Genomic DNA, 20,569 nt, shown 5'->3' with positions numbered 1-20,569 from the left:
AACGGATTAACACTGTGGTGGAAGAAGTGCAAAATCTTATCCCGCCAATCCGTAAGCACACTTACGCCCTTGACATTGATCGGGCCGAACTTATAAGTGAGGAGGCTGTCTTTCAAGCTTTAACCCGGATTGACTGGACCACCGTTGACTTCCAGCCACTTGATGGAGAGGAGGAGGCTGAACCGACGCCAGATGATCCATCAACTTCACGTCAACATGGGGATGAGTCTTGATCCGACAATTGGGTTGATGTTTCATAAACTTTGTTCTGTGGGAAGAACAATCCCTTATTTTGGGCTTCAAAGCGCCTTGTAATAGGCTAGTTAAAATACTTCGCTTCGTGGCACTGATGCTTAACCTTGTTGACCCGTCATGATATTTGCTGTGCTTGATTATACTTTGATAATTTTCATGCGATTCTGATATCTGCATAAAAAGAATTGTCCTGGCGGCTGATCGTCGGAGGTCATAATGCCCAATATAAAGCCTGGCGAATAACCAAAGCGGAATACATATGAAATAACTCATACCCGTGATATGAAATCACTTAGTAAGGGTGAAAACCCAAATCTTGAGCTGTTATAACCCTTACCCTATAATGATGTTATGAATAAGTCATGCCATGTTAGGATGAACACCAGATGATCAAACTGGCGACATATAGTCAAAGCCAGGCCTGGTTTTGTAAACACCGATTTGATAAGATGGTTTGACAACTTATAGTTGAAAGCCAAGCCGGGTTAACAAACACCGGGTTAATATGATGACTGAAAAGCCATACCAGGTCAATGGACACCGGTTCAAGATAAATTTATCAAAAGGTGAAAACTTAGCAGCCAAACAAGAAACCATGTAGTCAAGGCTTTTCATGGGCCGCCAGGCCCAAATTCGAGGTTTTTCATGGGCTGCCAGGCCACTGAGTTAAACCATTTTGCAAAGCCTTTTAGGATGGGCCTCCAACTAACCAATCGCCGTTTTAACTTTGACAAGTTCAGGGTCTGTATAAGATTGACTTGTCAAACGTTTGGCGGGTCGTGCCAGGATTACGTGGATAGAAGTGGCTTACTTGATGAAGGCAGGTTAACCCGGGGTTTTAGGTGAATACACCAGGCTTCTATGCCGTGGGTCGATACCCAATTACAAGGGTCCTTTCAAACTCTTTGTTGCTTTGCACAAAGAGCCCCCAAGTAACTTTGTGAGTTGTGCTCAATGGGTGCCTATGTTTGAGCTGTGCATAACATCCAGACTCTCTTTGGCCCCTTGGGTGTGAAGCTCCCAAGCTGTTTTTGTGGCATGATAGCCGGTTTAACAGGTAGTACTTCGCTTTGTCAGCTGAAGCCCCCATGTAAACAAAGAGATTTGAAGAGAAAACGGCAGAGGCCCTGCTTATAGAAAGGATGCCGGTTTATTATATTGATCATAATATATACATTGTTGAAATATGTACATAAGAAAAGCCTGTGGCTCAAGTGTAGTAATGCCGAAGGAGAGCTATGTTCCACGGTCGCCGGGTCTCCTCCTCAGAGATGCGTGAGTCTTCTCGAACGTTAATGAGGTAGTATGATCCATTGTGCAGATTTTTGCTGACCACAAAGGGTCCTTCCCAAGGTGGGGATAACTTGTGCATATCAGTCTGATCCTGGATGAGCCGGAGCACTAAGTCGCCTTCTTGAAAGGTTCGTGTCTTAACCCGACGGCTGTGATAACACCGCGGGTCTTGTTGATAAACCGCCGATCGAGCCAAAGCCATGTCCCGTTTCTCATCTAACAGGTCCAGCGCCTCTTGGCGTGCTTGCTCATTATCCGTTTCAACGTAATTGGCAACCCGGGGCGAACCATGACGAATATCACTTGGGAGGACGGCCTCAGCCCCATTAACCAGGAAGAAAGGTGTATAACCCGTAGATCGGTTTGGGGTGGTGTTTATACTCCATAACACAGATGGTAATTCTTCCACCCAACAACCCGGCATCCGTTTCAAAGGAACCATGAGTCGGGGCTTGATACCCTTCAGGATTTCTTGATTCGCCCTCTCAGCTTGACCATTGGATTGGGGATGAGCCACGGACGCTACATCAAGCCGGATGTGCTCTCGTTGACAAAACTCCTCCATCTCACCTTTAGCAAGGTTCATGCCATTATCTGCAATGATGCTGTGTGGAAAACCAAAACGGAAAATGATATTTTTGAGAAATTGAACCGCCGTGGCTGCATCACACTTGCTGATGGGCTCCGCTTCAACCCATTTAGTGAACTTGTCAACCACCACCAACAGGTGGGTCTTCTTATCCTGGGAGCGCTTAAAAGGTCCCACCATATCAATCCCCCAAGTGGCAAACGACCAAGTGATAGGAATCATCCGTAGCTCCTGAGCCGGAACATGAGCTCGACGTGAACATTTATGGCAAGCGTCACACCGCTTTACCAGATCCTCCGCATCAGCATGAGCTGTCAACCAATAGAACTCATGACAAAAAGCTTTAGCCACCAAGGACTTTGAATCGGCATGGTGAACACAATCCCCTTCATGGATTTCACGTAGAATCTCTTGTCCTTCTTCAGGAGAAATACAACATTGGAATACGCCTGAAATACTACAACAGTGTAACTCGCCATTGTGAATAACCATAGACTTGGACCACCGGATTATCTGTCTGGCGAAGACCTCATATCTGGTAACTCGCCCCGGTTCATATACGCCAAATATGGAACCGTCCAATCCGGAGTGGTATGTAAAGAGGCCACCAATTGGGCCTCTGGATTAGGAATAGCTAAATCCTCCTCTGTAGGCAACTTAACAGACGGGTTATGCAATATATCTAAAAAGGTATTGGGTGGTACCGGTTTACGTTGAGATCCCAGCCAGCTTAAAGCATCTGCTGCTTCATTTTTGCACCGGTCAATGTGCTCAACCTGATAACCCTTAAAGTGACCTGCCACAATATCCACCCCGCGTCTATATGCCGCCATGAGTGGATCCTTAGAATCCCAGGTACCAGAAACTTGCTGAGCCACCAAATCAGAATCTCCAAAACAGCGAACCCAGCTTGAATTCATTTCCTTAGCCACACGAAGACCGTGGAGTAAGGCCTCGTACTTAGCTGCATTGTTAGTACAAGGAAACATTAAGTAGAGAACATAACAAATTTTATCACCTCGAGGGGAAGTAAGAACAACTCCAGCCCCCGAGCCTTCCAATTGCCTGGATCCATCAAAGTGAATAGTCTAGTATGTATTATCCGGTTTGTCCTCTAGTGCCTCTAGCTCGGTCCAATCATTGATGAATTCAACAAGCGCCTGTGACTTGATTGATGTCCGAGGCATATACTTCAATCCGTGCGGGCCAAGCTCAATTGCCCACTTTGCAACCTGGCAGTTGCCTCCCTGTTCTGAATTATATCGCCCAAAGGACCTGAACTGACCACTGTAATAGGATGGCCTTGAAAGTATTGTTTGAGCTTCCGACTTGCCATAAAAGCCCCATAAACCAGCTTCTGCCAATGCGGATACCGTTGCTTTGACTTGATAAGTACTTCGCTGATATAGTAAACCGGCCATTGAACCGGATATTCCTTACCAGCCTCCTTGCGCTCCACCACAATTGCCACGCTGACAGCACGGGCATTAGCAACCATGTACAATAACAAGGGCTCTTTGTCAACCGGAGCAGCAAGAACCGGCGGTTCAACCAACTGTCGCTTTAAGTCCACAAATGCCGCATTGGCTGCATCGCTCCAGACGAAATCGTCTGTCTTTTTCAACATCTGATACAAAGGAATCACCTTCTCTCCTAAACGGCTGATAAACCGGCTAAGGGCTGCAATTCGACCCGTCAGATGCTGAACATCATTGATACACTTCGGTTTAGCCAAAGATGTAATTGCTTTGATTTTTTCTAGATTAGCCTCAATGCCTCTGTTGGACACCAGAAAGCCTAAGAGCTTGCCTGCCGGAAAACCAAAAACACACTTGTCTGGATTAAGCATCATTTTGTAAACCCGAAGATTATGAAAAGTTTCCTTGAGGTCATCTATCAAGGTTTCCTTCTTCCTGGATTTTACCACAATGTCATCCACATAAGCATGAACATTACGCCCAATCTGCGTGTGAAGAAAATTTTGCACACAACGCTGATAAGTTGCCTGGGCACTTTTGAGCCCAAAGGGCATAGAAACATAGCAGAAGTCTCCAAAGGGAGTGATGAAGGCTGTCTTCTCCTGGTCCTTAACTGCCATTTTAATCTGATGATAACCTGAATAAGCATCCAAGAAACTCAGGCGCTCACAACCCGCTGTCGCATCAATAATTTGATCAATACGCAGGAGAGCAAAAGGATCTGCCGGACAAGCCTTGTTCAAATCTGTGTAGTCCACACACATACGCCAAGTGACGTTTTTCTTAAGAACGAGCACCGGATTAGCCAACCACTCGGGGTGAAATACTTCAATGATAAATCCACCAGCCAACAGTCGGGCTACCTCTTCACCAATGGCCTTGCGTCTTTCCTCGTTAAAGCGGCGAAGAAATTGCTTGACCGGTTTAAACTTGGGATCAATATTGAGAGTGTGCTCAGCGAGTTCCCTCGGTACACCTGGCATGTCAGAAGGCTTCCATGCAAAAATGTCCCGGTTCTCACAGATGAACTCGATGAGCGCGCTTTCCTATTTTGGATCCAGATTGGTGCTGATGCTAAACTGTTTGGATGAATCGCCAGGAACAAAGTCAACAAGTTTAGTCTCATCAGCCGGTTTGAACTTCAGGGTCAGGTCATGCTCAATGGTGGGCTTCTTCAGAGGGGTCATGTCTGTCGAATGAACATTATCTTTATAAAACTTCAGCTCCTTTGTAGCACAAACCGACTCAGCATAAGCCACATCAACTTCCTCACAATCCAAAGCGATCTTTCGACTTCCATGTACTGTTATAGTCCCCTTATGACCTGGCATTTTGAGCTGTAAATAGATATAGCAGGGTCTCACCATGAATTTTGCGTAAGCCAGCCGTCCAAACAGTGCGTGATACGGGCTCTGGATCTTCACCACTTGAAAGGTCAATTTTTCAGATCTGGAATCATGATCATCTCCAAACATAACCTCCAAAGTGATCTTGCCAACAGGATATGCCGATTTACCTGGTACTACACCATGAAAAACAGTGTTGGATGGTTTAAGACTCTTGTCTGTCAACCCCATGTGATAAAAAGTCTCATAGTACAGGATGTTGATACTGCTCCCTCCATCCATCAGAACTTTGCTAAACTTGTAACCTCCCACCTGAGGTGCTACCACCAAAGACAGATGACCTGGATTGTCAACCCGGGACGGATGATCCTCTCTGCTCCACACAATGGTCTGCTCGGACCACCGCAAATAACGTGGCACTACCGGTTCAACAGCATTAACTGCCCTTTTGTGAAGCTTCTGATCGCGCTTGCACAGGCTAGTAGTGAACACATGATACTGCCCACCATTCAACTGCTTGGGGTGACTTTGATAACCCGACTGCTGCTGATTTCCTTGATTATTTTGTTGGCCATTACCACCTTGGTTATTCTGGTTCCCCTGATTATTCTGAAATCCAGAGTTTGAACCGCTGCCCCCATGAAAACCTGGACCTGAACCGCCCGACGGACCCTGATCATACTGGAAGAGATCAGAATTTTTGAACTCCTTCATAATATAACAATCTTTCCAAAGATGTGTGGCAGGGGCCTCCTTGATCCCATGCTTTTTGCAGGGCTGGTTTAACAAATGCTCCAGATTCATCCCTCTACTGCGCTGGGGTGGTTTACCTTTACAACGCTGCATATTGGTGTTAGCCACAAGATCTGAACTATCTGCCTTGCGCTTACCATTATTCCCATGGCCTCCTTGGTTGTGATGCTGTCCCTTTGCACTGCCGTTCTTCTTTCCCTTCTCCGGTTTCTCCTCATCAGAATCGGGATCCTTGGTATTATCAGAATCGGCATATTTGACCAAGGCTGCCATAAGGGTTCCCATGTCATTGCAGTGGCGCTTGAGGCGTCCCAACTTCATCTTTAGTGACTTAAACCAGCAATTACGCTCTAGCGTTATGATTGCTTGACCAGCATTAATCCGGTCTGACGAATGCAAAACTTCCGAAACCCGGCGCACCCAATGAGTTATTGACTCGTTCTCCCCTTGAACACATGCATCCAGATCCACAATGGACATAGGCTGTTTGCATGTGCCTTTGAAATGGGCTATAAACCGGGCCTTCAACTGATCCCATGACTCGATGGAGTTGGCTGGTAGGTTTTTCAGCCAAGTACGTGCGGTCCCTTCCAACATCATCGTGAAATACTTTGCACAGGCCGCTTCATCCACATCCAGCATCTCCATCGCCATCTCATAACTCTCGACCCACGCCTCAGGTGGCTGATCGGCGGTATAATTAGGCACTTTACGTGGACCCTTGAAATCCTTGGGCAGTCGCACATTACGGAGAACTGGACTGAGACACGACACTCCCCAAGAACTGAAGGCAAGCCCAGTGCCTCGATCTACTGACGCTGCTAGCTGAACCAGGCCGGGTTGATAACGACCTGCATATTGTGCTGCCAAAGCGGCCTCCCTTCATGCTCTGCCATTGTCCACCACGTCTTGAGCATTTACCTCACCGCGCGCCGGATTGAGTCCTTGAGGGACATTATGGTGCCGCGCACTGTTAGACACTTCCGATTCATCCATGTGCCTGCTATAGCTTTTGCTCTGACGAGGGGTTGAATGAGTTCTATCTCAGCTATAGGAATAAGCCTGTTGCTGCACCACGGCGGTTTGAAGAAAATCCCTGGCCCGCCGCGTCTCAATCACCGCCAGTGAATCGCCCTCCATTGGAATGGCTGCCAGGCGAGATGCTGCGGCAATCATGTTATCCAAAGGGATCGAGAAGTGACCAGGTGGTGTGGACACGTACTACGGCGGGTTATCCGTTCGTCGAGGTGGCTCCGTCATCCGTGGTTGATCCGGCACTGCCCTAGGCGCGTCGGTCCGGTTTGCAGCTGCCGGATTGCTCGGCCCAGCCCCCAGTGTATTAAAGAGATTCAATCCTTCGAAGACCGGCTGCATACGCGATCGGTACTTCCTTCGCATTACGTCGTTTGATGCATTCTGATCCAACATGAGCCGGTAATTCTGCGCCTGTATCTGCTGTGACTGGGCATCCAAAGCGGCCCGTTCTTCAGCCATCCTAGCATGCTCAGTTGCCAGGTCCTCCTTATCCTGCGTTATCTGGTCCTTCAGCTTCACAATGTCCGCATTGTGCTGATCCTGCGTCTCCGGGGTAACCGCCGTGGCATCCATCAAACTGGAGAGGACTTGAGCCGGTTGGCGCGCCGGGGCTCCTGCCGTGGCCGCTGATCCGGTATTCATTGCTGATGTAGATGAAGATTGCAAAGTTTGCTGTGTTCCGGCCATGTAAACAGCAACCCGACATGGCGGTTCAAGGAGGTCTGGAATACTGTTGCCATCAAAATATCCTTCGAACACACCATCACGAATTTGGTATAGGGACTCGGTTTCGCCAGTGGATGACTCGCTGTCGGAATAAACAGCCGTCTCGCCTTCAGACACTGGTTCAGATCCGATCCCATGGACACATCCTACGAACGCACACTTCATGGTAGGCTTAACCCGGGAAGGACTTGCACGCTGAGCCGTCTCGATGAGGTCGGTGCAGATGTCCGGCTCAGGGCCCAGTTCGCCGAGCTTGCCGATGAAGACATGAATTCCGCCAAAGGGGACCTGTTACCCATACTCGATTGAGCCGGCCTCGGGGCCCCATCCTTCATCGTTGATATAGAGCTTGCCGCGATGACACTTGGTCATCCGGCCAACCATGTACCCCTTGAGTCCTTTAGAGATGCCCTTCAAGAACTCGAAACCATCGTGTGATAGCCCCACGATGGGCGCCAACTGTCGTGGAATTAACACGTTAGATGTCCTCATGAAAGGACTTAGTCGTAGAGCCATCGCGATGGGTTAGCTTGAAGGGGTTAACCCGGACAAGGGACACGGGAGTTTTATACTAGTTCGGCCCCTTTGATGAAGGTAAAAGCCTACGTCTAGTTGTGATGGGATTGATTGGGTTTCGATGACCAGGGAGCAAATACGCTTTGCCTGGGTCTCGAGTTGTTGTTTCTTGTTCCTGAACCGCCGTCGGGTCATCCCTTTAGATACATAGGTTGACGCCCGGCCGGTCTATAGAGTCCCGAGGCCGACTCATACAAGTGTCCGGCTCGGTCTATCCTTTCCTAACTTACAATACAAGTTACATAACCATGGCGGTTTACCACTATGGGCCCTAATCCGTCTTTGGGCTCTGGGCCTCTAAGCTTCATCAATAAAACGCCATCTTCTGGATCTTCGTGGGCTTCAATATAGTTGAGGGTGAACCCGGCCCTCCTGGCCGGTTTGCGCTCAGTAGTTATATCCCCAACAGACTCCGTTTGATATTCCTTTCCTTCGAAACACTGAAATAGGCAAAAAAACAGCAATTCGGGCTGGGCCTCCGGTTAGTAGGTTAGTCCAAAAATGATATAAAAGTGTAGAGTAAAGCCCATAAACATTCATAACGGGTAATATAATAGCATGAAACAATCAAAAATTATAGATACGTTGGAGACGTATCAAGCATCCCCAAGCTTAATTCCTACTCGTCCTCGAGTAGCTAAATGATAAAAACAGAATTTTTGATGTGGAATGCTACCTAGCATAATTCTCAATGTAATTTTCTTTATTGTGGCATGATTGTTCAGATCCAAATGATTCAAGATAAAAACTTATAAAACATAAAAATAGTAATACTTGAAGCATACTAACAAATAATCATGTCTTATCAAAATAGCATAGCCAAAGAAAGCTTATCCCTACAAAATCATATAGTTAGGCCATGCTTCATTTTCATCACACAAAATACTCCCATCATGCACAACCCCGATTTCAGCCAAGCAATTGGTTCATACTTTTTAACGCGCTTCAGCTTTTTCAACTCTTATGCAATACATGAGCGCAAGCCATGGACATAGCACTATATGTGGTATATGGTGTTGGTTGTGAAGACAAAAAGGGAGAAGATAGTCTCACATCAACTAGGCGTATCAACGGGCTATGGAGATGCCCATTAATAGATATCAATGTGAGTGAGTAGGGATTGCCATGCAACGGATGCACTAAAGCTATAAATATATGAAAGATCAACAAAAGAAACTAAGTGGGTGCGCATCCAACTTGCTTGCTCACGAAGACCTAGCACATTTTGAGGAAGCCCATCATTGGAATATACAAGCCAAGTTCTATGGAAGTAACAACATAGGAGACTCTCTATCATGAAGATCATGGTGCTATTTTGAAGCACAAGTGTGGAAAAGAGATAGTAGCATTGTCCCTTCTCTATTTTCTCTCATTTTTTTATTTGGTGGGCTTCTTTGGCCTCTCTTTTTTATATGGGCTTCTTTGGCCTCTTTTATGTATAAAGTCCAAAGTATCATCCCGACTTGTGGGGGAATCATCGTCTTCATCATCCTTTCTTCACTTGTGACAATGCTCTAATAATGAATATCATCACACTTTTATTGATTTACAACTCAAGAATTATAACTCAATACTTAGAACAAAATATGACTCTATGTGAATGCCTCCGGTGGTGTACCAGGATATGCAATGAATCAAGAGTGACCTGTATGAAAAATTATGAAGGTGGCCTTGCCACAAATACGATGTCAACTACTTTATCATGCAAAGAGCAATATGACAATGATGGAGCGTGTCATAATAAACGGAACGGTGGAAAGTTGCATGGCAATATATCTCGGAATGGCTATGGAAATGCCATAATAGGCAGGTATGGTGGCTGTTTTTAGGAAGGTAAATAATGGGTGCATGATACCGGCGAAGGTTGCACAACATAATAAAGGCTAGCAAAGTGGAAGGGTGAGTGTGCGTATATCCATGGACTCACATCAGTCATAAAGAACTCATATACTTATTGCAAAAGTCTACTTTCCCTCGAAGCAAAGTACTACTACGCATGCTCCTAGGGGAAGGGTTGGTAGGAGTTAACCATCGCGCGATCCCGACCTCCACTCATAAGGAAGACAATTAAAATAGCACACCATGCAATAAATTTGTCACACAACTTTTACCATACGTGCATGCTACGGGACTTGCCAACTTCAACACAAGAATTTCTCAATTTCATAATTACCCAACTAGCATGACTCTAACTTTACCATCTTTATATCTCAAAACAATTATCAAACATCAAATTGATCATAGTGCTTTATGCACTTTCTATGATAGTTTTTATTATACCCAACTTGGATGCTCATCATTCTAGGACCAAATTTATAACCATAGAAAATACCATGCTGTTCTAAAAGACTCTCAAAATGATATAAGTGAAGCATGAGGGATCAACAATTTCTACAAAACCAAGCCACCGCCGTGCTCTAAAAACTATAAGTGAAGCACATAGAGCAAAACTATCTAGCTCAAAAGATATAAGTGAAGCACATAGAGTATTCTAAGAAATTATAAATCATGTGGGTTTCTGCCAAAAGATGTGTACAGCAAGGGTGATTGTGGAAATCTAAACAGCAAAGACTCATATCATACATGACGATCCAAGAAAAACACATATCATGTGGCGAATAAAAATATAGCTGCAAGTAAAGTTACCGATAGACGAAGACGAAAGAGGGGATGCCTTCCGGGGCATCCCCAAGCTTAGGCTTTTGGTTATCCTTGAATATACTGGGGTGCCATGGGCATCCCCAAGCTTAGGCTCTTGCCACTCCTTATTCCATAGTCCATCAAATCTTTACCCAAAACTTGAAAACTTCACAATACAAAACTCAACAGGAAATCTCATAAGCTCTGTTAGTGCAAGAAAGAAAAACCACCACATAAGTTACTGTAATGAACTCATTATTTATTTATATTGGTGTTAAACCTACTGTATTCCAACTTCTCTATGGTTCATACCCCCTGATACTAGCCATAGATGCATCAAAATAACCAAACAACACACGAAAAACAGAATCTGTCAAAAACAGAACAGTCTGTAGCAATATGTAACTTTCGAATACTTCTGGAACTCTAAAACTCCTACAAAAATTGGAAGTCCTGGGAAATTTGTATATTGATCTACAGCAAAAAGAATCAATGCAAAATCACGTTTCTGTGAATTACTAAAATTATTTTCGTGCGTGCAAAGTTTCTGTTTTTCAGCAGAATCAAATTAACTATCACCGTAGGTTATCCCATAGGTTCTACTTGGCACAAACACTAATTAAAACATAAAAAAAATCTAAACATAAGCTAGATGAAATATTTATTACGAATCAGAAGCAAAAAGCAAGAAACAAAAATAAAATTGGGTTGCCTCACAACTAGCGCTATTGTTTGGTGCCCCTAGCTAGGCATAAAAGCGAGGATCGATCTAAATATTGCCATCTTTGGCATTCAATTCTTCAATAGAGCACTTATAATTTTTAGGAGTTTATTTCTTTTTAGCAATGATTAAACTCCTAGGCAAGAAATCAAGAAATTCATTTAAAGCAAAAGGTTCCTTTATGATAGAGAGACAATTGGGGTGAACACTTATTGATTTGAGGTCCACGTTTTCCTTACTAGAAGATTCACCCTTATTTTTAGGAACATACATTAATTTGGCAATTTTAGTAGGTGGAGTGGGGGTATCTTTTACGGATGCAAAGGCAGCCCCTAAGTTGGTAATAATATCCTCAAGTTTACCAATTCTTTAAGAATTTTGATCTAATTTTTTGTTGACTATAGGTTCTTTATCCTTAAAACTTTTCAAAGTAGCTCCAACCCTAGATCCAAATTGGGTGCTTTGATTGTGGATCTTTTTATCCAGTTTTTCTATTAATTCAACAGTGGCAACTTTATTTTCAATAACTTCAAGTCTTTGCATCACATGTTCTAGAGTTAAGATAGTTCCTTTAACCAAGAGAGGTGGTGGACCAAACAAATCTAACATAGCGTTATAAGCATCAAAAGTGTGGCTACCCAAGAAATTCCCTCCGGTAATGGCATCAAGAATACATCTATTCCAAGGTTTAATGCCTACATAAAAATTGCAAATAAGAACGGAAGTAGATTGCTTCCTAGTAGATCTATTTTGAGCATTGCAAATTCTATGCCAAGCATCTATTAAATTTTCTCCCTCCCTTTGTTTAAAATTAAGAACTTCATGATCGGGAGTGTTAACAATAATAGGAGGACTAGCCATAGCAACGAACACACAAAAGACAAGCGAGAGAGAAGGCAAATGGGAAATAGAGGGCGAATAAAACGACAAGGGTGAAGTGGGGGGGAGGAAAACGAGAGGCAAATGGCAAATAATGTAATGCGAGGGAGATGAGTTTGTGATGGGTACTTGGTATGTCTTGACTTGAGCGAAGACCTCCCCGGCAACGGCACCATAAATCCTTCTTGATATGTCTTGAGCTTGCATTGGTTTTTCCCTTGAAGAGGAAAGGGTGATGCAGCAAAGTAGCGTAAGTATTTCCCTCAGTTTTTGAGAACCAAGGTATCAATCCAGTAGGAGGCTCCTCAAAAGTCCCACGCACCTACACAAACAAACAAGAACCTCGCAACCAACGCGATAAAGGGGTTGTCAATCCCTTCACGGCAACTTGCGAAAGTGAGATCTGATAGAGATAATAAGATAAGGTAAATATTTTTGGTATTTTTATGATATAGATTGGAAAAGTAAAGATGCAAATAAAAGTAGATGGAAAACTTATATGATAAAAGATAGACCCGGGGGCCATAGGTTTCACTAGTGGTTTCTCTCAAGATAGCATAAGTTTACGATGGGTGAACAAATTACTGTCGAGCAATTGATAGAAAAGCGCATAGTTATGAGTTTATCTGGGCATGATCATGTATATAGGCATCATGCCCGTAACAAGTAGATCGAAACGATTCTGCATCTACTACTATTACTCCACACATCGACCGACCCCTGCCTGCATCTAGAGTATTAAGTTCATGAAGAACAGAGTAACGCATTAAGAAAGATGACATGATGTAGAGGGATAAACTCATGCAATATAATATAAACCCCATCTTTTTATCGTCAATGGCAACAATACAATATGTGCCTTGATGCCCCTACTGTCACTGGGAAAGGACACAGCAAGATTGAACCCAAAGCTAAGCACTTCTCCCTTTGCAAGAAAGATCAATCTAGTAGGCCAAACCAAACTGATAATTTGAAGACACTTGCAAAGATAACTTAATCACACATAAAAGAATTCAGAGGAGATTCAAATATTTCTCATAGATAAATTTGATCATAAACCCACAATTCATCGGATCTCGGCAAACACACCGCAAAAATAGTTACATCGAATAGATCTCCAAGAAGATCAAGGAGAACTTTGTATTGAGATCCAAAGAGAGAGAAGAAGCCATCTAGCTAATAACTATGGACCCGAAGGTCTGTGGTAAACTACTCACAACTATCGGAGAGTCCTTCGAGATGGTGTAGAGGCCCTCCGTGGTCGATTCCTCCTCCAACAGAGCGCCGACAAAGGCTCCAAGATGGGATCTTGCGGATACAGAAGGTTGCGGCGGTGGAAATAGTTTTTCGTGGTGCTCCTGGATGTTTTCGGGGTATGTGGGTATATGTAGGAGGAAGAAGTACGTCGGTGAAGCAATGAGGGGCCCACGAGGGTGGGGGGCGTGCCTACCCCCAAGGGGCGCGCCGGGCACCCTCGTGGCCGCCTCGTTCGTTGCTTGACGTCCACTCCAAGTCCTTGGATAGAGTTTGTTCCAAAAAGATCTCTCCCAAAGGTTTCATTCCGTTTGGACTCCGTTTGATATTCCTTTCCTTCGAAACACTGAAATAGGCAAAAAACAGCAATTCGGTCTGGGCCTCCGGTTAGTAGCTTAGTCCCAAAAATGATATAAAAGTGTAGAGTAAAGACCATAAACATCCAAAACGAGTAATATAATAGCATGGAACAATCAAAAATTATAGATACGTTGGAGACGTATCAAGGCCCCAAACTCGAACTCCGAGGCGGCAAAACTAGCGTCTATAGGATCCTAGGCGTGTTCTGATTTTGGTTTCCTCTCTCTTCATGCCTAGTCCGCCTCTGGTTTTGGGTAGGCACCCCACCCGTTCCAATCATTGGGTTCTCGACGATTGGCGCTCTCTGGTTTGAAATTCCGTCTCCCGAACCCTCTGAAGGCCCCATCGTCCTTGCCAGCCGGTTAAAAGCCGGCTGCCTGACTAAAATCTACTCTTTCATAGGCTGAGGCGGCCACACGGTCATGGTCCAGCTTCTTGATTCCATAGGCGGCAACCTCCACTCCAATGTCGCCGGCGATGTGGCCCCCCGCATCCGCTCAGAGCCAGCATCTCCTCTCTGATCTCTGACCCCAAAATGCCAGCTTGGCCGGCGACTAGAGACACCGGTAGCATGGGTGCCACCAGCTCTTGGCGACGGCAGCCCGCTATCTGATGAGACCTCAGCGCTCCATGGCGGTTCCATGAAAATCACCGAAATCCTTCACCTCATCCAAATCAATGAGAACCTTGTATTGCAGTAAGGTTGGCTCATGCAGCGGGGCCCTCAGACCTTACTCTGGCAACACCAGCCATCGCAGGGAAGGGATGAAGTCCGGATTCGCAGTCCAAGCAGAGAGCTAATGAAGAAAGGTCCCTTCTGGAGCTTGTTTCTGGTGCAATGGTGTCGACGAGGCAGGACGTGCCCAACAGATCCTCTGCAGTCTCCCTGTCCCAAGCATGCGGCGGTATCCCCTCAATCACCAACGAGACTCTGCTGCTGAGCATGGAGTGCACTGCAAGCGCTTGCCGATTCCACTGCCTAAAGAACAACTTCACCCCGCAGTGCTCCATGGGCAGCCTGGCACTGACTCTGTTGCGATGCTCTGCTGAAGCAAAAATGACCAAGAAATCCTCCGGTCTGTAGTGATGAACAAACACCCAACACGGATCGATGTTCAAAATCTCCTCCAGTGCCTCCAGAACGAACTCAGGCTACAGGTCGTGGTGCGCCCCGCCCACGTATGCCACCATGGCAAATCTCAGCTTCTATTCCCGGTCCTCCATAGACCGAGTGCGACGAACAATGCAAAGGTCAGTCGAATCCCTAGCACGGTGTCCACACCTTGGCATGGCCACTAATCCGTAGTTGGCTTCTTCGTCCTCCTGGCAGAGCGAGGAGAGGCCTGTGGTCTCGGGGACGGGCTTTCGGGGAGCTCGGAGGCGCCGGGCTCCAGGGGGACGACGTCTGCAGAGGCGGACGGCGAATCCCGGCCCGAGGCGGCCTTCGTCCAGCCCAGGCCTTCCAAGAGAGAGGTCTGGAGGCGTTGTCAAGCAGTGCGGAGCCCTGTCCGGCAGGGTGGGGCCTCGGCGTCGGCGCGTCGTGAGGTGCCGCCAGACATGAGAGGGGGGAGATGCCGAGTGGGAGGGGAGGAGGGATTTTTATTTCCAAATAGAGAGGGAGGGGGAGGGGCAGAGAGAGATAGAGTAGGAAGGGGGAGGGATGGTCATTTCCAAACAAAGAGCTCACCTCTCGAGTCGCCCCACACGTGATCGGGGGGAGACCATAGCCGCCACTGGACGGGCCCCCTCCTTCTCCTCCCCCCCCCTTGCCGCTGCCAAAGGGCATGGTCAGGCGAATCCGAGTCGGCACCGAATCCGGTGGGGAGTCCTTGTCCCCTCGGACGTCGATCTCGGGGCAGGCCGGGGCTGATGGTCAGGGTGCCGCGCTTAACGATGGGTGAGGCAGTGCGGTGGCGCGCCGGAGCAGTGCGCGACGGCGGCGTGATGGGGTGATGACTCGACCGGATCTGGCTCTCCATGTGGCCGCCTATTCCGTGGCCATCCTGGCTGGTGGAGGTGGCAGCACAGGTGTGGTGGTGTTTGCGGCACTGCTGGAGGGGCATGCTGGTCAGGTTATGTTTTGGACCCTCTCGTTGTGGCTTCCGGATGATGGCGGGTGGCGTGGGAAGACCCCTCTGTCGGTGTTATAGGAATGGGGGTCCCCAAACTTGCCTGCCTGCGGCCTGCAGCGTGGCTCAAGTGGTGGCCCGGTACGGCCCATCTTCATCAACCCAAGCTCAAGACCCTCGCGAGGGGCCTAGCCTCGCGGGGCGGACGACAAAAGGCTTCCTCTGGAACGGCCTCACTAGGCAGGCTCCCGAGGAGGCGGAGAGATCAAGGCAAGGGTACCTTGCGAGGTGCTCGTGACGTAATCCATGACGATCGAGACGAGGCGGGCGCCAGGTGGGCGCCGGCCTGTGCAGTGTCCTTGTTTCCTCTTTGGTGCAAAGGGGGCAAGCACAGGCGTGGAGTACCGAGGCATGAAGCAAAGGTTACCATTTTGGTGCAACGAGACCAAGACTAGCAGAAGCGGCAGGACGGAGGTCACCGTGGAGCCCAAGACGGCGTCATCGCCAGTGCCTTTGGCAGACGAAGACCGACTTTAGTCAGGATAACTTGTACTAGATGTTCCCCTTCAAAATGGCCGTTGTTGGCGCCCTTCCCGCTTAATATTTGGGAAGAGGACCGGGGCCTCTATATATAGAGATAGCCACCACAGTAGAGAGGCATCTCATCGAGAGCGGATCGAATCCTTCTCAAGCAAACCACCACCACAAGAACACCTCTCGCGAGGCTATTCTTCCCCTGTATTGTTCATCATCAACCCCTGAGGCAATCCACCACACCACACACTGGAGTAGGGTATTACACCACAACAATGGCCCAAACCAGTATAAACCTTGTGTCCCTTGCATTGTTCATCGTTTAGCTTAGATTCTCAGCGAGGCATTGGACGTGGATCGGTAGGGGGAAGATCTTCGCGCGCACCCCAGAGTTCAAACCTTAAGGGATTTTGCCGGAACCCGATATCCGACATTTGGCGCGCCAGGTAGGGGTGCGCCGAAGCTCTCCCTTCCGTCGACCGCTCTTCATCAACACTGTGCTCTGCCCTCATGGCGGACAACGCGGCCGCCTGCTCCGGCTGTCAATGCCGGCACGGGGGCCAGGGGCTCCGAGCCTTGGCCCCCGCCTTGCGACAGGTGCAGTGGCCGAACAAGTTCAAGCCAGACATGCTGCCGCGCTACGACAGCGCGACAGATCCGCTAGCTTTCCTGCTGGTGTATGAGGAGGCCATCCTCAAAGCCGGGGGCGACGACAGGGTCATGGCTAACTGGCTTCCCATGGCCCTCACCGATGTCCTGCGCATGTGGCTGCTCCACCTGCTAGCGGCTTTGATGGCCTCCTGGGAGGAGCTATGCAGCCTCTTCCTCGCCCATTATGCTGCGCCGGTGCCCCCGGTCGTCGCAGCTCACCTGGGCGGCTCGCAAGCCCCACCCTCAGGCCGCCACGTCAAGCCGTTCGTCCGCCAGGTCGGCGCCACGCTCAAGCGTCGCGAAGCCCCCCTGGGCTGGGTGGCACCCAAGGCCGACTTGACCTTCAGCTCGGACGATCACCCCTCCAACACCACCTGCTCAGGCGCGCTCCCGATGTTGTGCACTCCCACCATCTGCCAGGTGGCCATCACCAGGACCCTCATCGACGGCGGTGCTGGCCTCAACGTGCTCTCAGTGGAGGCCTTCAGCCTCCTCCACGTGCCGCTGGAACGACTCCAACCCAGCAAGCCCTTCTCGGGTGTCGGAGGTAGTTCCACCGGCTCCCTGGGGCAGATCCGCCTCCCGGTGACCTTCGGCACCCACGACAACTTCCGCACGGAGCTGGTCGACTTCGACATTGCCTCCATCGGCCTCCCGTACAACGCCATCCTCGGCTACCCTGCCTTGGCCCAGTTCATGGCAACGACTCACCCGGCCTACAACCTCATGAAGATGCCCGGGAGCAGCGGTGTCCTCACCGTGTCTGGAGATACAAAAGATGCCCTGCAGGCGCTCAGGCTTGCCTTCAAAGCGGCCGCCGTGGCTTAGCCCGCCAGCGCTGGCACCCTCGAGGACAAGGGGGCTGCACCAACCAAGAATAAGCAGCTGTTCACCCAAGACAAGGCGGAGACCAAGCAAGTGCCAGTCGATGAGGATAGATCCTCCGGCGCCACCTTCACCATAGGCGCCAATCTCAACCCCGAACAAGAAGAGGCCTTGGTGAAATTCCTGCGCGCGAACAAGGAGGTGTTCATGTGGGAACCCAAGAAGCTAGCGGGGGTTCCAAGGGAGGTGATTGAGCATCATCTGAACGTGTGCCCCAACGTGCGCCCCTTGAAGGAGAAGGTAAGGCGGCAGTCCACCAAGAAGCATGCCTTCATCATCTAAGAAACCCGTAAGCTTGAAGCTGCGGGTGTCATTCGCGAAGTTCGCTATCCTGAATGGCTGGCCAACCCTGTTGTTGTGCCAAAGAAGGGGGGAAAGGAGCGCATGTGCGTCGACTTCACCAACCTCAACAAAGCTTGCCCTCAAGACCCGTCCCCGCTCCCCCGCATTGACCAGATCGTCGATTCCACCGCCGAGTGCGACCTGCTGTGCTTCCTAGATGCCTTCTCTAGCTATCACCAAATCAAGATGGCGGTAGAAGATGTGGGCCTTCCTGACCCCATGCGGGGTGTACCGCTACACATGCATGCCATTCGGGTTGCGCAACGCAGGCGCAACCTTTCAACGACTGATGCATATCGCCTTGGGCTGGCAGCTCGGGGGAAACACCGAGGCCTACATCGATGGCATCGTGGTGAAGTCTTGGGAGGCCAAAACCCTGATACATGACCTGGAAGAAACCTTCGTGAGGTGGACCTGCGGCTCAACCCAGAGAAGTGTGTGTTTGTGTTCCTTCTGGCAAGCTTCTGGGCTTCCTTGTGTCCCACAGAGGTATTGAGGCTAACCCGGAGAAGGTCAAGGCAGTCGAAGACATGAGTCCGCCACAAACCCTCAGGGAAATGCAGAAGCTCACTAGGCGAGTAACCGCGTTAGGGCGCTTCATCTCCAAGCTGGGGGAACGTGCCCTGCCCTTTTTCAAGCTGATGAAGAAGAAGGGTTCAAAAGAATGAACTCAAGAGGCTGACAAAGTGTTCCAAGACCTCAAAAAGTACCTGACCAGCCCTCCGGTGATGGTGGCTCCACGCCCTCGGGAGCCCTTGGTGCTCTACCTCGCCGCCACATCCTACTCCGCCAGTGCAGCTCTAGTGGCGGTATGGGAGGAGCGCCAGGTCAAAGCTGCATCACGACCGGCCACGGCCCCGGCCACGGAAGCGCAAGACCAAGAAGGCCTCGCGAAGACCACAGCCGCAGCAGATGGAGGCTAGTCTCAACAGGGGGACGCCCCCAGGGCAGAAGAGGCCGCACCAGGCAGCCAGGGTCTAGGGGCTCCGTCGTCTCAGGAGGCGCCTGACCCTTTGGAGGGCGCTGACCTCGCCAGCACGCCTACCCTCGTCAAGCATTCGGTGTATTTCGTTAGAACGATGTTGCGGAATGCGAGGGCACGATACCCCATGCCTCAGAAGCTCTAGCTTGCAGTATTAGTCACCTCACACAAGCTACGACACTACTTTCAAGCTCACCCAAGGTCGTCTCGGCATATCCATTGGAAAGGGTACTCAGGAGTCCCAACTCAGCGGGAAGGGTCGCCGAGTGGAACATCGAGTTGCAAGCGTTTCAGTTGGAATTCAGCACAACGAGGGTCGTCAAAGGAGCCGCACTTGTAGATTTTGTGGCAGAATGGACAGAGGCGCCAGGGCTCAAAGCAGGCGAAGATCGGTCACTTTTCCTAGGGAGTGAGGCGCTGGAGGGCTGGGTCATGTACTTCGACAGAGCATTCTTGCGACATGGCGCGGGGGCTGGCCCAGTGCTTATATCTCCCACTCAGGACAAGCTCTATTATGCCGTGTAACTCTGTTTCCAGCAAGGAGAGAAGGTCTCCAACAGCATAGCAGAATACGAGGGCCTAATAGCAGGCTTGAAAGCTGCAGCAGCCTTGGGGGTAAAGCGCCTCATCATCAAGGGTGATTCACAGCTCGTCGTCAACTTCTCCAACAAGGTGTACGAGCCGAAGGACGAGCACATAGAAGCGTATCTTGCGGAGGTCCGCATAATGGAAAAGCAGTTTTGGGGGTTGGAGTTGCAGCATGTGCCCCGCGGCACCAATCAAGAGGCTGACGACATCGCCAGGAGGGCGTCCCGGCGGTTGCCTCAAGAGCCCGGCATCTTCAAGGAACGACTCTTCAAGCCCTCAACAGCACCGTCACTATCAAGTACATCGCAGCCTCAGGAGGAACTCCCTCAACCACCTGCCTCGGGAGCTCCGGCCTGTAGCCCAACCTCAGGAGCGCGCTTGCTCCTGGCGCTAGAGCCTCAGGAGGGATGTTGGACTGCGGAACTCAAGGATTACCTGATGCAAGGGACTCTGCCAGAGAAGGAGGAGGACGCAGAACGCGTGGCACGGCAGGCCACGGCCTACTGCATCCAAGACGGAGAGCTCTACCGGAAGCGGCCAAATGATGTTTCCCTGCGTTGCATCTCCAGGGAGCAGGGGAAAGATTTGCTGGCAGACATTCACGGTGGAGACT

Source organism: Triticum aestivum, chromosome 6B, assembly GCF_018294505.1.
Source record: "Triticum aestivum cultivar Chinese Spring chromosome 6B, IWGSC CS RefSeq v2.1, whole genome shotgun sequence".
NCBI classification, from domain to species: Eukaryota; Viridiplantae; Streptophyta; class Magnoliopsida; order Poales; family Poaceae; genus Triticum; species Triticum aestivum.
This window is presented reverse-complemented; position numbering follows the sequence as displayed.